The 17,708-nt window shown below is 43.8% G+C and overlaps 2 long non-coding RNA genes across 2 annotated transcripts; both read right to left on the bottom strand.

Annotated features, from left to right (window-relative positions):
* Positions 1 to 4,056: 4,056 nt before the first annotated feature.
* Positions 4,057 to 5,966, bottom strand: LOC139831952 (uncharacterized). Its single transcript, XR_011746368.1, has 2 exons — positions 5,780 to 5,966; positions 4,057 to 4,381 (listed from the first exon to the last, which is right to left on the bottom strand). It is a non-coding gene; the product is annotated as an uncharacterized lncRNA (long non-coding RNA).
* A 7,984-nt stretch (positions 5,967 to 13,950) lies between these two features.
* LOC139831951 (uncharacterized) lies at positions 13,951 to 15,928 on the bottom strand. Its single transcript, XR_011746367.1, has 3 exons — positions 15,898 to 15,928; positions 15,648 to 15,751; positions 13,951 to 15,450 (listed from the first exon to the last, which is right to left on the bottom strand). It is a non-coding gene; the product is annotated as an uncharacterized lncRNA (long non-coding RNA).
* Between the last annotated feature and the right edge of the window lie 1,780 nt (positions 15,929 to 17,708).

Below are 17,708 nucleotides of genomic sequence, written 5' to 3'. Positions count from 1 at the left end.
GCGCTCATCGACCTAACATAACGACTAGTGGGCTAGAGTTTGAAGTTCTTATAGTATAGTGTCTATTTTTTCTTTTTTGTAAAACTTAAATTATGCCGTCTTATCTAAGAAATATATGAAAATCAATACTATATTTGTGTCGGGCCGCTAGGGCTGCCTCCCATCCCAAACGGACATACAAGACAAATAGGCCGATTTCATATCTGCGGCCCGATCGAAATAGAAATTTTTCATGTCTAAAATGGCGAATTCTCTAAAAAAGGCCGACCTTCGTGAAGGTCTGAAACTTTCTCCGCATGCGACACGTGGCGCGTTGTGGTGCAAGAATTTTGGTGGGAAGTAGTCTTCCTGCTCGCCAAGTGTCGCAAGGGGAAGCAAGGTAGGATTAAAGAGGAGAGGGTCCAGTTTTTCCTTTAATTTTTAGATTCGTTTCTTCAAAATAAAATATCTTTAGAACCGTAAGTCCAAATTATAAACCGTTTTCACTTTTGAGACCCTCGCGTCGAGATCTTCAAAACTAGATCACATGTTAATATATTTCGAGATAATTTATTTTCGTACTTCCAATATTAATATGGTTGTAATCGTGTTGTGTACCTAACTGTACTCGTACTTCAAGTGATAAGTACTTCTATTTTTAGTGTATTTGGTGCAGTTTTTTCCTTTACTCGATCATTGTACTTGCTCGTGTGGGCGACTGTACCTGTACTTCCAAACTTATATTTACTCGTGTGCACGACTGTACTTATGTACTTGTACTTCCTCGTGTGCACGACTGTACTTCTGTACATGTACTCGCTCGTGTGTGCACATGTACTTCTATACTGTACTCGCTCGTGTGTGCACCTATACTTCTATACTGTAGTCGCTCGTGTGTGCACCTGTACTTCTGTACATGTACTCGCTTGTATGTCTGACTGTACTCGTGCTTTGTCCGCACCTGTACTCGTGTGTTTAATGAGTTGTACTCGTCCTTCGCTCGTCATTAGTGTATTTGTGGTTTGTATGTAATTGGGTTGTACTCGTATCTGGTATACTAGCACAATACCCGTGCGTTGCTACGGGTAAGAAAAATACATGTATGTATCGGTAGAGGGATCGTTCGATTTTATTGATGCACACCATTTTGTATCTCCTTTTTAATTCCCCAATTAATTTTTGCTATGCATATGTTGTCCTCGATATCCTCCTCCTTCCCTAACTTGAGGAGATCTCCTCTGGAGTCGAGCGAATCAATGTCCGAGAAGATTGCAATCTAAGTGGGGGCTGAGGCGGCAAATGGCCTCGGGCGTGTAGGAATTATCGAGGACGGCATGCATCAAGGATGCGATAACGAACCCGACATGCACTCTATGAGCTGCATAGCGAGGGGTGAAAAAGTGGCAAGGACAATAGGACACTAAGGGCATCTCCAGCGGGCTGACGTATTTCGGACGGCCAAAATATCCGCGTGCGTCCGTTTGCATCGGCCCGCGGAAATGAAAAGGGTCATGCATCCATTTGCGGGGTGGCTCTAGCGGGCCGACGCATTTCCGACGTGGGCCATTTTAGGTTCAGAAAATTCAGAAAACATGTTGTAGCCTCAAATTGGCGGGACGTCGGGAACTGGCGCCCCGTTGAACTGCACCGGCGCCACGCCAGAGGCGAACCGCGACGCCGCGTGGACCTGCAAGGGAGCGGACGTTCCAGGATGCAGCTGGGAACTTACCGAGCTCACCGACGAGGTCGGGGGAGCGTCGCCGATGATCCCCTCTCGCTTGACGAGCATCATGGCCTCCGCTATGCTCTGATGGAGGCCTACTTCCGCGGCACCGGCTTTCAGCTGCATCTGCCACGCCTGCTGGGTGGCCTCCATGGCGGCGGCCGATGCATTCCTCTCCTTCTGGTTCCTGCGCCGGCCGCAACGCTTCGCAGCCTCGACGCCTTTCTCCTCGTGCGACAACACCTTCTTTGCCGCCTTCGGCTTAGCGTCCCGGCCGCCGGTGGTGGCACGCTTTGCTTCCGTCGGAGCTGCGGCCTCCATTGGGGCTATGGTCGTGGCTATGGGGGAGTCTGGGGCGGCGGCGGGTGCGAGGGTTCCCTCGGAATCCATGGTGGTGGCTGCGGTGGCGAGGACGTCCATCGCTTCTGGACTGCTGGCGTCGGTCTACTTTGATTTTTCGGCGGTGAATGACCACTGGCGGGAATGTTATCGGCCTCCCTGCCACTGACGCGCGGGTCCTACGTAAGTTTAGGCGGACACTCGGCGCAACCACGGAGACGCAAACTTGACGCATATTTGGGCGAGGTTTGCGTCGCAGCAGACGGCTCGATCACTTTGTGTTGCCCCACTGGAGTAGGACCCAGATGCATTTTCAGTCTCCGCGGCCGTTGGAGATGCCCGAGAAATCATGGTCACGGGTTCTAACATAAATTTTACGTGTATATTTAGACATTTTATGTTTGCACACATCGCGAAAAAACAAATAATACCATACTGGAGTTGAAACGCATGCCCATAAAAAATACTTTTCCCATAACTTTGTTTGAAAGCATAAAATATCCGAATGTACACAAAAGAATTATTTTATTCAGATTTTGACATTTTAAAATATGCATTTAGACAAAGTGATTTTTTGGTTCATCATTTGCGACCTACAACAATTAGGAAGATTTCTTGTTTACGGTATTGGGAAGAAAAGTTCAACCAAACGTTTCTACTGGGAGCTCTCGCCACATTTGAGCTAGCTAATAATCAAGGCAAGAAGAACGGCGCGGCGCTGTATTCACGATCTTTAGTAATTGGATAGGACTCCGTGTATTAGGTGGTAAGGGGCGGGTATAAGGCAAACTTTATGTAATTAGAATCGGACACGGCCGTGCGGTATTTTTTTTTTTAACGCGGAAGGACGTACCATCACCAACCATCACGTCCCATTACAATTTAATAGTAAAGATAAGTTGTACTCGATCTTCTATCTAAAAGCTCGACATGAATCAATCGATTCTTAGTAGTCCAGCTATAGCGCAGAGAAATCTAGCTAGCTGATCTCTCGAGAATGCGCTAGAGCTAGCACGTACTATAGAGCCTGGTTCACTGATTGATCGGTGTATTGTACGTACTCGCGCACGTACTCGCGCAGGAGTGAATAAGCTGCGGCGTTGCGGACTAAGCGTGTACGCGGCCGAATGCGATCGGCGCGTCTGGCCAACGTGCCACGCGTCATCACGTGGTTGCCCAGGTGACCTTTGGAAAGGTTTCCCTTTTTATAGTGGTACCTCTAAAATGGATCAGACCAAGTATTTGCCTACATGGACTACTATGACAGCATACTACTAGGCCCACTGCGCCGGTGTCCACATGGCGGGCCGAGGCCATGCCAACAATCACTTTGGCAGTTATTGCCTGCTTGTCGTGATGCTCGACAACGAAAGGTGTACTATGCGTGCCCTCTAGACTCTCTCTAAAATTTAATAACACGACATTAGCATGGACCCTTACAGGGTTCAGTATCTTTTACGCTGGGACCGGTGCTTCTAACCTACGTATGCTTGAGGAAATACATAGCACAGACGACTGGAAATACATAGCACAGACGACGACGTACAGGGAGCAGAGCTTTGTTTTCTGGGAAGAGGGATTTTCTTCTTCATGTATCGAGGCTAGAGCATTGCTGATATAGCGATTTCATTAGCAGTTTAACTGTACATGCAGTTGTCGATCGTCGAGACACCATAATGCATGCATGATTTGGACATGTTATGGCACCAATTCGTTGGTACTTGCTACACGATATTATAATGTTGCAATTGCAACTAGTACTAGATGACCCGTTGCGCTATCGCGCAAATGACATAATCAAACCAGAATTTAAACCATAAATTTTAGCTTATTTTAATATTAAGAATTACCACGTAATATCATCATAAAATTTTACGGCAGCAATATCAGATTGCAATGAACCAAGCAATAGAGATGTCTTAGATTTAGTAGTAAGCTACAGAATAAAACAATTTTAGGTAATCAGCTTCATCTTCTGCCAGTGTGCAACATCATCACCACCCTGGCAATAGAAGTAGTAAATATTTTGAAGGTACATTGATGTCATGAATAAAAAAGTATAGTTCATTATTTACATGAATGGCAATGAAATATTCAGAAATAATACAAATTTTTAAGCAGCAACAAAACTATATTGCAAGTAAAGCAACATTACTATATTGCAAGTAAAGTGACAATAATTTCATCATAAAACTCTATGGCAACGGTGCCAGATTACAATGAACCATGCAATATAGATGTCTTAGATTTAGTAGTAAGCTACACACTAAAACAATTTCAAGTAATCGGCAGCCGCTTCATCTTCTGCCAGTCTGTCTAGAGAGCGACATCATCACCACCCTGCCAATAGAAATTCAGAATATATCATGATTGCAAAACAATATCAGAAGTGTTCATCCAGTTCAGCTACAAATAAAGATGTTTTCAGTGCCTGGGATCTTTATTTTCTTGTACTCAAAATAGCAAATGATTATACCTCATATTACAAGCGAATAAAAGGCGACAACTGTTGTATTATGCTATATAAGGAGAAACAACTCAAGAGGGATTTGCTTGAATTATGTCTACCCCATATTGCATACGACGGCTATTTAATATACCAGACTATAGCAGACTTTTCTATCTGCCATGAATCACAAGTTCCTTTGCCACTTCAAACTACATCCCATGGAAGTGAAGGGCATATAATCGTCCTGAAAAAAGTACACTAAAATTTAAGAAAAACTTGCCAGAGCAGCCTGGGCAGCCGCTCGGTGTCACTGGGGGCTAGATCCACCCATGCTTGTACTCACAAAAAACCCACTAAATAGTTTGACCATTAAAATTGGTTTAAGAGCTTGACAAAAAAAGTTAACATACACATTTTGCTAAAAAAAATGAACTGCAGAAGCAATAGTAGTATTTATGTCCATAATGGCAACCAGATAGCCTACTTACTAATATTACATTGGAGTGTGAATTTTCATATGCTAAAAAACTATGTGAATCAGGACATGATCAATGAATCAATTGTGCAAAGTAATGCAAAAATATTAGAAATGCTTTAAAGCAACAAATTTTCCCATTTACAAATGTGTTAATACAGAATACTCCTGTAACCCATACCGACAGCGCAAGATTAACTCTGACTCTGAATGCTAGTATACTAAAACATGAGTGTAACTTGCTAATTATTATTATTATATACAAAATGTAATAATAGCTACACGAACTTAATCTATGGCAGTACATTGCAAGAATTCTATCATCACATATGAGCCAAATACATTGCCAGTACAGAAAATCAATGGCAGCATGTAGATGTGCTCAAAATTCAAAGAGCAAACTTCTAATACACCGATTAGCATTTCCCTAATTTTCATGCCTTAACATTAATCTGTACCTGCCTACCCTCATATGAAACTTCAGAACACTGAAAATATGATCAATCCATATGCATGGAGAACCTCACAGTCAGAAAACAACATTGCTTTCATAAAAAGGAAGCAATACAATATGTTTCTTAACATGGGCCATGAAAGAGCATTAACATGTGTAACATTTGCTTCAGAATCACAGAATGTAAAAAACTTAAGGCAAATAAAAACTTGGTCAAACTCCCTTCTCCTCCCTTCTCTAAATGAACCATTTTAGCTACGACAATGCACAACGCGAGAGAGAGAGAGAGAGAGAGAGAGAGAGAGAGAGAGAGAGAGAGAGAGAGAGAGAGAGAGAAGGGAGGGGATCGACATGCCTGACCTGGTCGTCGCGTGTGGACAGCGCTACATCGCTGACTGGCACCGTTCGCCACAACAAGAATTGAAAGGATTTTGATATTTAGTAAGAAATGCTCCCTGGAGTAAGAATTTCTTTTGTTGAGATGGTGGTCACCTCTTTCTTCCAAATCACCTGCCTGTGACTCTTCTCTTTGCTCCGATCCATGTCAAAGCTGCAAAAAGAGCACCAAATTATCATCAACACCAACAATTTTAATGAGCTGAATAACATACTGGATCTAGAACAGATGAGCGAGAGCTAACTCCAATCCCTTTGCTAGCCATCGCGTGGGAGTCAGTGGGATGCTCTCACCTCTCCTAGCCCTTCCTTGACTCGCACCACTCCACCACCATTCCCTGCAGTGCAGCTGAAAAGTGAGAAACAACAGTGAATCAAACTACTCTACAAATAATGCTATGTAAGAACTGGGTGAGAGGACACGATCTGGCCAGGGATTCGTACAATAGGCAGCGAGGTTGATATCATTACAGATTGTGTTAAAAGTAGCACAAATGAAATTGCACAAATAAATCTAAAATATATAGGATTCTTGATATGATTGACTGGAACTAATATTTTTGAAGAACTAAATCACATAGCTTATAGAGATCAATCCTCCCCAAACCTCCTTGGAATTTCATCGAACACCTTGCGGAAAGGAGTCACAAAATCAGGAAGAGGAGAAGAGTGAGTGCACCTGGGTGGACATCCTGTACCAGGTGTTCACGTAGGAGGAGGAAGAGGTCGACCACACCAGTCCTTCACTTGAGGCGGCTGGCCCGTCTCCGGTCGCGCCCGTCGCCTTCGGTCGTCGCTGCCGCGGATCCTCCCCGTGCCGGCGCAAAGGCAAAAGCAAGACGCTATTGTAACCATCGTATAAACACTATTATAAGTGTATTACGGCACCTAAGTGGTGCAACCCGTATGTGCATTCTACAAAAATTAAGCCAATGTACAATGACATTGAGTTAAGTTTCCCTCATTTTCTCACTATCAACCGGAGCAAGACTGCTTGTCGATAGCTAAGGACATTTAGAATGTTGATTATACGCCTGTGCAAGAAGCAACAAGAGATGCTTACCCAAACAGCCAACAGAGATCGAGAGTTTTTTTGTTGTAGCCAACAGCTAGGACCTTCTTTTTTAGGGAAACCCATCTTTCAATCAATTGTGTGATACCTATCTGTCTTAAAAAAAGTTAATACATGTATAATTCAGCAGCAGCATGTAGCACACCTAACTTTAGTGCATATCCATCTCTATGATCATGCTGAATCGCTAATCTTCAACACACATGTTCCAAATTCTAAACAAACATAAACAATAGTCATTAAGAGCAGTCACAAAGAATCTACAAGTATATTGAAAAAGGCAAAGCACGCTCTCAAGAAACTTTTCACTTAACGAACACTATGCCTCCTCTTTAACATCCCTTCTTTAGATGAAGGGGGTTTTCCACCTTCCATTAAGAGGCAACCAAACAAAGCAGTCACAACATCAAAATTCTGTAACAAAGCCGTAAAAAGAAAATGGGAACAATCGAGAGGGAACAATGCTTTCACGTAGCTAGAGGAATAATCCTACAGAGCCACAAGGTATTCTCGATCATCCCAATAAAGCTCCACAGGTCAGCTCCTGATTTCATCAGAAGGGGCGCAGATGATGTAGATTCAGTAGACATACACCCCAGGATCAGTCCATTCATATCCATGCAATCCAAGGAAGTTCCCCAAGATTCACCCCATCTCAAGCATCAGCAACCCCATCCTAATCTTCAGCATCCCTTTCCAAATTTTGGACAAAACATAAACAATAGTTATTAAGAGCCGAAAGGCAAAATTGAGAAAAGCAAAACACTCTAGAAACTTTTTGCACTCTTAAGGAACACTATGATGCCTCCTCTTTAACATCCCTTCAACTAAATCTAGAACAGAGCTGAGCAGATTACTAAACCAAAGCGATGTTTTTTAGACAGGAATATTGGTAATCGTTTCCAAGTGTGTGTTCTATTTTAAGTAACATTAGTACTAACATTGAGAATATGGTGTCCAACCGACACACATTTGGCATCTGCATAAGCCCAATTGGCCAATTGGATATATGGTGTCAAAACTACTTCAACTATTTCATACACTGGAATAGGAAAAAAAAAAGTCAGCAGCCAAGTCACCGCAACAGAACAATTGGATATATGGTAACTTTGGAAAGCGAAAATATCTGCATTAGTAGCTATTGCAAAGCATAGAAAATGAAAGAACACGTATGATAAAAACAGTTATTATGAGGAAAAAACAAAGTGCAACTAAGCAGTCTATATTTCATTCTCTAGTGGGGCTGGGACACAACAGTAAGCGAAACACGATGACGATATAAGTTCACCATCTGCACTACATCCTAGAAAAAACCTGGATGGCTGGATGCAAAGGAAAAGAGAAGAATCAACTGAAATAATTAGCAAACAAGGGAGAATGGAAGGCAAAGAACGAGATAAACAAGGGCGAACTCACATCAACCATACGGACAAGCCACCGGGAACTCCATCCGCAAAGCAGCCGTGGAGGCGAATTTCTTGGAGAGAAGAGCATCAACGCTACAGGCGGCACCCATCTGACGGCCCCTTTTTTATTCTTCCCTCACCTCCTAACCACCCGACGTCCGGCCGTTGGCTCCTGCCGCTTCAAGTCATCAGCTCCCTACGCCGTGGTGCCCCACAAGGCTAGCGCACAGAAGGCAAGCAGCCACGTCGTTGACCATATTGGCCGCGGGTGTCAGCTGTTCCTGCAAGCCATGGCAGTCCGAGGCTGATGGAGGAGGGCTGCCGAGCGCAGGTCTGTCGTCCCCAAATTTGATCCCAAATTTGTGACTCTCCTTTTGCATTTGTGTCAACCACCAATAACAACCAGAGCAAAAAACATTAAGAACAACACATGAACTAAGCATAAATCACGAATTTGATAGGAAAATCAGAAGATAGACAAGAGGGAGATGGTATACCAAGGGACAAGCTGGAGGTGCCAAACAACTTTGAGCGCTCCAACAATATTTGAAGTGAAGTCCGCAAGCCGCTTCAACAGGCTGTCATAATTCTTTTGTCAGTTTCACCATATTCCTCGAAAAAGGCACCCCAACGCCAAGGTTCTATGTTACATTCAGATACTACACACTAATCTTGGAAGGCAAGATACTGCATGAGCGACCGTGGAGCACTTAGTTCCAATGTTTCAGGGATATAATCAGCAGGATTAGTTTCTGCAGCGGCAAGTGTTCTAAGGTGGAGTAAAACTGCACCTTCTTATATGCACAACCTGAAATTTGTTGGAAGCAGTTGTACTGAAGATTTAAAGTCAAGCTGAAGAATCCAGACAGTGAAAGAAATGTACATCTAATAGGATGATGTTTGATTTGAATAGCAGAGAACGAACCTGGACAAAATGATGGCTTATTTCCCAACAGAAGGAAACGTCTGTGGTCACCATAAAAATACTGATTTGGGTGATAATCGGCTTCCAATGGATCCTCCAATTCTGAATTGCCAAGGAGGAATAAAAATCAGGACAAATGAAAGGCAGAAGGCCTGCAGGGACACCCTTAGAGGCCTTCTCATATATGGTAGAAGCCCCATCTTCAATCCGTAGAACAGAGGTCGCTGGATAATTTAACAAAGTCAGAAGTACGAAACTGGCAACATGCTCAAGTAACTGCTGGGGACAAAATTTCGGAAAAAAGAGAGAAGATACTTCCTAGGTTTTCTTTTTCTTATTTCAAGAAGCACTATTGTAACTTTAACCCCCGGTGAGAGATACTTTACTTATCTATGTGATTGTCAAGTATGAACAAACATCAGTTGCTATCACATGACTTCAAATTAGCAGCTTCCAATACAAACTGACAAACCTATACAAATAGAACATCAGTAATATACGAAAATATATTGTTCTTAAATGCTCGGATTACATTACCATCTTTATACAATAGAAGATACTATTTGAAGACATTATTTGAAAGTTGTTAAATATAAGCATGCTGTGAGTGTTACATACAAGCATGCTATTTGGAGTCTTCCATTTGAAGCTCTTAGATACAACTAACATAAGGAGAAGCATACAAAAGTAATAACACCAGGCACTTCAGTTACTTGTCAATATTGATAATTGCATATTAGAAGGCACACTCTTTCCGCAAAGGATTGGAACGTCTCAGATAGAATATGCTAGGTTATTGATTACCCTGGTAGAGTTTTTCCTCACTCAGGTGAATAACATGCTTCAACTGTGCGAACATTTAACGATGCCCAGCTCACTTTGGAAACTGTTGGCTGTCACGCATATAAGGAACTGATATTTGTAGGATACAGCGGCACCCAACTTAGGGATGTATGCCTAATTTGTGCAGATGCAATAGCTAGATTAGCAATTGGAATGATGCCTTGGTAATTATTCAGTATAGCTTCTTGAGGTGAAACGCCAGTGATATCCTGAGCAAGTCTTCCAATAAAAGTAAATTCAGCCTCACCCATGTCATCCGAACCAAGTATGTGTAAACGGTACCTAGTTAGAAAATTACAGAATCAATATTGACATACTATTGCGATAGAACTAAAACACCACAGAGCATGCAAGATAATGGGCTTGGTGCCGAGTTTACTCCAGGGGTGCATGAAAGTATTGTGTCAAAGTCTCACATATTATAACTCAAATTTCAGACTCAAACGCAGTACAGTACACTGTGTCAATGATCAATAGTGTGTATGCATGAAGCAAATGAGTGTTTGCTGAGATTGGCCAAGTGATGCCCATATTTTTTCGTCTATATGATAATTCAGATCTATTGACTTCAATAATAAAGCATGGTATTAAACAGTAAACAAATTATGTCCAGACATTACAGAATTGCATTTCTTAACTTCATTTTTAACTAATAGTATGCAGAATTATTTATTTGGATAGGCTTCATTTCTATGTTAAACAATAATGAACATCCGCATGTCATAGTAATGCGATGAAAAGCCTATCCAATATTGGGGCTTAAATTCACACACAACCGGAGAACATGTCATGTTCGAAAATACAAATCTAATACTCCCTCGATCCATAAAATGTGGGGCTTTAGTTCAAATTTGAACTAAAAGAAGAATCACAATGACATGGGAATAGGCAATAAACCTTAGCCTACCAATCACATGGTATGCGACTGAAATGCAACTGAAACAACTAACTAAGAACAATATACTTCACACATGAATCAGAAAAGGGAGTAAACAGGGGAGTCATATAAAAATGTGAGGATGCCAAGCCATATTGTACATCCGAGTAGCACCAGTGAAATACCTTAATTCATAAGAGAACCACGTACAGTTTCATAAGACATTATGAACTTACAGAAGAGTACCAATCAATATGGATCCAGATCTCTATGCAAAACATTACTAATATACTGGACATTACTATTTAATATTGTCATAGTTCTATAAAAGTATACAAATGAAAGTCATGATAAAACGAACCCAAAGACTTCAGAAAAAGTACATTCACATAATAGTAGATCTCGCTTAAAAACTGAAAACTAATACAGCCAGAAGTATTAATTGGGAGGTTACCTCTGTTGTGTCTGTGTCTGTGGCTGCCAAAGCTTATAATAAGAATCTGCCTATCCTCTAAAGGAATGGTGGAGCACACGACATGAGGAATGGACGACAGCAATGGACGCCCTTCTAATCCTGCAAACAAAAAATAAAAATAGTATTTCTCAGAGATCCGCAAGTGCCACCACTACAAATCCTAAGCTTATCATCCTAGCAGTTGTAAGCCATTAACTGAAGCACAGTAGGTGTTGGACAGGGGAATAAGCAAATATTTAACCAAGAATCACATATATTAGAAAGCACTGAGAGAACGGACTTAAATTAGCAACACACAGCTGACATGCACGACCTAACTATATGATCATTGGTATGCTACCTTCTTGTACATGTGCCTTGGCTTCCAGATAAAAATCGGAAAACAACTGAAATCAAGTTAAATGGATCACGAGTGACATTTATAGAGCCTACGTCCCAACAAGAAGCAGCAAAAAGAAAACAAACAAGATGTCAGCACAAACACTTGCCTAGAATCAGCTTGCAAGAAAGCAGGCTTCAGTTCAGCAATAGAAAAGCTCCATGGGTAGTGTTAGGGCCGCAGGCACTGGAGCTCCAGTCCCAAAACACTGTGGAAGACATAGACGATGAGGTCATAATTCTTACACTTTCAGTTTCAGACCGTGGCATGTACATGGGCTGCGACAGATACTTGAGAAGTACCGCAATCGCCAATAGAAAAGGGCAATATAACATATTACAACAATTCAAAAGTCCAAACAACTACAACCAATTAAAGCACCCTTCTCTGAACTGAAACTGCTGATGTGCTTGCCTTGAACATGGAAGTGTATAATATCGTCTATCTTGCTCTGCCTATAAATCACTGCTCTTCCTCTTACAAAAAGAAATCAATAGGTGGCTGCCTATTGTTTCATGCATAAATCAATTGTAGGTTCCCGTATTTTGGTTCAGTTGATATGTTTAATAAAAAACAATGATGATAGTTTTCAAATGTTTTTATGTTGATAAATGAATTGTATGTTAATAAAAAATAGATTAATCTAAATCCAGAGTTATCCGAGCGCCGGCGCAGGTGACGGCTGGGCTCTTCTTTCTTTCTCCAGGTCTCTCTCGAAACTCCCCATCTCTGGTCGTCCTCTCCGTTTTTCCGGGCCGGACCGGAGCCTCGGCCGCCGGCGTTGCCGTGCGACGAGTGCGAAGGGATGGTACCGGCAATAGAGTAGCCTGTAGATTAGGCTTTCTTTGTATTTTGTCCCTTGTGGCGTTTGGCTATATGCCGTTCTTCTCCCTTTTTCTCTCCGGCTGGTTTCCGGTGACTCGCAGCGACGCCGGATCCAGGCCTCCTCTTTTCTGCTTGACAAATCCATGGTGGATCTCTCATGGGAGAGGAGTTGGTCAGAGCTGGTTCAATAAAATCGTCTGCTGTTTCCGGTCGCTCTCTCCTGCTGTCCGCGGCTGCCGAGGTGGTGGTGACGGGGCTTGGATTCAGCGGCCTCATGGAGGTCAGGTGGAGCTCATCTTCCACGGTCCACTTTTTTCGTTGCTCAAGGTGAAGCTCTTCTCTGGTGTTTTGAGATCGCATCTAGGTTCTGAGCACATCAACAATGGTGGTTTTCGAGCTACGCCGCCCAACGTAGTGGTTGAAGGGCGGTCTTCTCTGGAAGCGACGCCGCCCACGAAGTTGGTCGATTGGCGGTCTCCGCGCCATTGTTTCTTCAGGTCGAAGGGCGGCCATCCTCATTCCTCCCGGCCAGTGAGCCAGATGGGAGGCAGTGGCTCTCTCCTCGCGAGTTCTTTGGAGCAGCCTTGGAGGCTTCGTCGTACCAAGAGGTTTCGTCCCCGGTGCCGGCGATGCTATGCTCGCTTTGGAAGAGTCTTGGACCTGATTGCGTTTTCCATCAGGATGTTGAGGTTCTCCTTGCATAAGTTAGGGACCAACTTGTTTTTTCCTGTCTCCTTTGGATCTAGATGTAAAATGTACTGTGTTTATATTAATATAAGTGGTCTATAGGTCCTTCGGGGCCTTCTTCTGTTCAAAAAAAAAAAAAAAAAAAAAAAACAATAGGCAGCCACCATCAAGAGCTTGATACTCATTTAATTTTGGATCAAACAAATGTCAGAGACAACAACTCAATTAAATAATGAAATTGGATTATGACCTCTGGAAATGAAATTGTGAGGCAAAAAATTGATAGTAAAGCACTATTAACCCACAACGTCCTAAAAGTTCAAAAAATGATAGTAAAGCCGTATAAGCCTATAAAGGTATGGGAAACCTTCACAAAGAGCTAGAGAAGGGACACATTATGTATTTGAATGCTTCCATCAAAATTTAACTACAATATTACGTAACTACATAGCCCTTGGCATTATACAACAAATATATAGCTTCATTCTACACCATACTGCAATTGACAATTATAGCGCCAATATGTTGGAAAACTCTGCTAGCAGTGCAGACCCAGTGGCGACGTGAGGAGGACGAGTTCGTGGGAGTCGTAGGCAACCGTGTAAGATCTGAGTGGAGGGAGAAATTTTGTGTCTCATACCTGATGTCCTGGAGCTCGGAGTGACACCAAGGAAGATGACGATGCCGACTCTGACGCTGATGGCACCTCTATCGGAGGGACAACCCCGTGACCTTCTTTGACCCCTACTTCATGTCTCTTCTTCCCCCGCTGCCGCCGAAGCAGCTCCAACAACACCGGGAGGAGCTCTTCTGGCTTCCGCAGAAGCTCTCCGTCCCGTCATAGCCACAGACATAACAGGAACACAAACTGGTAACTCAATCAAATTTTCAAGAAGAATTTAGCGAGTACATGAGCTGAAAATTAGTAGCTGGATGATAATCATTATATCGTACATCAGAGAAGAAACTCCACAGAGCAATGTTTTGAAAGGTATTATCAATTGCATAGACAGCACTCATCGATTTCAAAAGTTTGCAGTACATTTTTATTAATCCCCAAGTAGCATAACTATTAACCATGACAAACACATAGTATAATAGAAATTCAATCAGCTTGTCATGGATAAATATGCAGAGAGAAGGCCAAAAAATAGTTTTATTTTCATAACAAAACAAACAATATGATAGAAATTCAATCAGCCAAATTCCATTTTGTACATGAAATGGGAGATCACTCTAGGGAACCGGAACACATACTACTACTTTCTTTTTGAGATCAAATACCACGACATTATTTAAACACCAACACCCTCATGAACACATATTACTGCTACAGCGGGAAAACACAGGGCTGGACCAAATTATGTCATATAAACGTTCTGCAGTAACAAACCACATTACCATTTCCTTGAAGTAAGAAACTACAACCTGAGTCCTCACCTAGCGACGGAAAGAAGCTGCATCCCTGCTCAACCCTCTTCTCTAGCTTGGAAACATCGTGTCCCTGAGGCAAGCAAACCAATATATCAAGAAAAACTGCTAACGCCATAAGCCCAAATGCAAAGGGCCACAACAAATAATTCGGACGAATACAAAATAAAGTAAATAGAACCAACCTCGTGTCGAAGACTCGCAACACACAACTCGCAATAATTCGGACGAAGTATGATAGAGGGCGCTCCTAATCCATCCTAAACCCAATTTAAAAATAAAATAATACCAAAACTGAGTTGTGGATTTATTTTTCATGTGTTGCTAAAAATTAGGTAATCAGTAGGTTGGCAGATCATTATATTGCTAACCGAAGAGCTAAATTAAGGTACTATTTATGAGGATCTCTTGAGACGAGAAAAATTAATAAAAAGAGGAATAAATAATCTGCTTATGTAGCATGGTATTCACCAATTCGATTAGCCCAAGAAGTTTCTAAGCTAGAGCTTTGTCTGTCTGAACAAAAACAAGTACACCTGCAATTGGTAAGAAAATATACATGCACATGGGAACTTCATTACTCCTTTTAAGTCACATTGTCTCACCTACTGACCTGCCACATCAAGGAAGAGCCAGGGTATTTGTGCCATCTTCCTGTGAAACTTCTTCGTTCCATCTTCAGTTCTTCTTTTTTACCCCTTTACTCTCCATGGTTCTGCACCCAGCAGGTGCAATATTATCACATAAAAAAGAAAAGATAGCAAATATGCTAGTATCCTGAGAAAGTATGACACAAAGGAAAACAAGAAAATGATGCAGCGTGCAACTTTTTTCATAAACAAGCATTTGTTTGAACTTTAGCTGATGCATTTTGATGTGAAACAACAAGAATCAAGGAGCTGAATTAACTACCTGGTGTAGATGACCAGGGTAACGACAAGAATGGTGGCTGGCAAGGCATGCTATGCCCAGTTTTGCAAACCTCTATAGCCAAGCATGTAATAGAATCTAAATATCTGTCAAATACAAAAAAAAAATGTAAAGGCATTTGCAATCCTATGATACATTACTGTCATATACATCCCTTAAAAAAATTTAGATAGACTCAAGATACAAACTTGTTTTGTTCAATTAATTAACCATAATCAAAGGTAAAATATACCTCAATGGAAAAAGTACTTCTGAAGTATCACATAATGTTGACCTCTACTCCACCTAAATAAAAATAGACATACTCATAAGGGTTCTATCTTCAAAACCTTCTAGCCGGGTTGGTTGGATGCCAACACGAGAGAGAGAGAGACAGAGAGAGAGATGGAGGCAGAGGGAGAGGGACCTGTAGGTGGAGCAGGCAGATCGAGGAGGAGACGGGGAAGGATGGGGTGGTCGCTGCCGTGCTCAAGGCCGGGACCAGGCTGGATGAGGAGGTCGTCGCTGCCCTCACCTCGTCCCCAATCCTCTTCCATTGCCGTGCTGGAGGAAGATGTAGAGGGAGGAGGCATAGGAGGTGATAGACAGGAGAGAGAAAGAGAGCAAATACGGGGAGGGAGAGGCCACGAGGGCATACCTGCGGGCGAGCGCCACTTCTGCCGGTCGCCATGGAGCAGGGGACGCGCTGGTGGTGGTCGAGCTCCTCGAGCCCCTCCCGCACCAAGGACCGCCGCCGCATCCTCCTCTCCCGAGGCAGCCGCCGCCGTTGTACCCGCATACGCGGCCGGGAGGGCGAGACGGCGCGAGCTCGACCTCTGAGCCGGCGGGCCGCCGCCTCAATCCCCTCGGCAGCCGCGACGCCGGCCTCCCACCGGCGGGGCTGGCGCGCCCCCGCCTTCCACTGCCCCGTCCAGCCGCCGCCTTCCACCGCGCCGTCGCTAGGCGCGAGAGACCCTCGAGTCCCGCAGCCGAGAGGACAGGAGCCGCACGCCGCCACTCGCGCAGGACGAGGGCCCCCGCGATCTCGTCTCCTCGCGCGCGGGGAAGGGCGAGTCCGCCACCGCTGGCGCCGCACGGGTCACCGCCGTCCCTTTCCGCTCCTCCACGCGCGCCGCCACGGTTGGGGAGAAGGAGAGAAGAGGATTGGGGAGGAGAGGATGGACGGGATTGGGGAGTGAATCTCGATCTAGGTTTTCACCATTCCGGCAAAACGGACGTGGTCATTATGCTGGATCGCTCGCTGAAACACCGGCCCCGCACGCACATGGGCCCAACCGTCATGGAGTCATTCAGATAAGCAAGTAGTGAAAGAAAAATTACTGCATCCGACGACTGAGGTGAGAAGTGGGATGCTGATTTTACTGTTGCAACCTGATTGGACGACCCAGATTCGTTTGCCCCTTTCAGATGGCCTGGTTGAGAGGGTAGTGTTTTCAACATTTATAGAAAGAATGTCTCAACTACGACACCTTCTAGCTCGCCTCTGCTAGCTAGAGTAGCAATCAGGTCGTGCTTGTACTGTTTGTGCTGCCAGCCGTGAGGTGTGGGCCAGGCCCGGCCCGGGGCCTTCTCGCACGTCATCGCCCACTTCTCCTATCGCCTATGGGCGTGTTTGGTTGTCTGGCCTCGCCTTGGCTCATATCGATCCAACAATTTTTGGTTTATTTGGTTGTGTGGCCTCGCCCACATTGTTGCACGAAGCGGATACTAAAGTACCCTTGGGCCAGATCTTGGAGGAACGCCCAGATCAGCCGTTTCTAGCGATCCACTCAAATCTGGGACGAAGCTGATGCAAAAGGGAATCTTCGGCGCACGCGTAGAGACTAGAAGGGAGATGGCAGGAGCTGCAGCGCGCATCGACGAAAAGCGAAAAAGGGGCCGGGAAGGATTCCGTCACCGCCCCCCACTACTAGGAAAAAGCTATTCAGTGGCGCACCACTATTCCCCATCAGTGGCGCACTGCTGGTGCGCCACTACTATCACGCCACTGCTAACTTTTAGTAGTGGCGCACTACTGGTGCGCCACAACTACCCTAAGTAACA

The sequence above is a fragment of the Lolium perenne genome, chromosome 6 (genome assembly GCF_019359855.2).
Source record: "Lolium perenne isolate Kyuss_39 chromosome 6, Kyuss_2.0, whole genome shotgun sequence".
NCBI lineage: Eukaryota > Viridiplantae > Streptophyta > Magnoliopsida > Poales > Poaceae > Lolium > Lolium perenne.
This window is presented reverse-complemented; position numbering and strand designations above follow the sequence as displayed.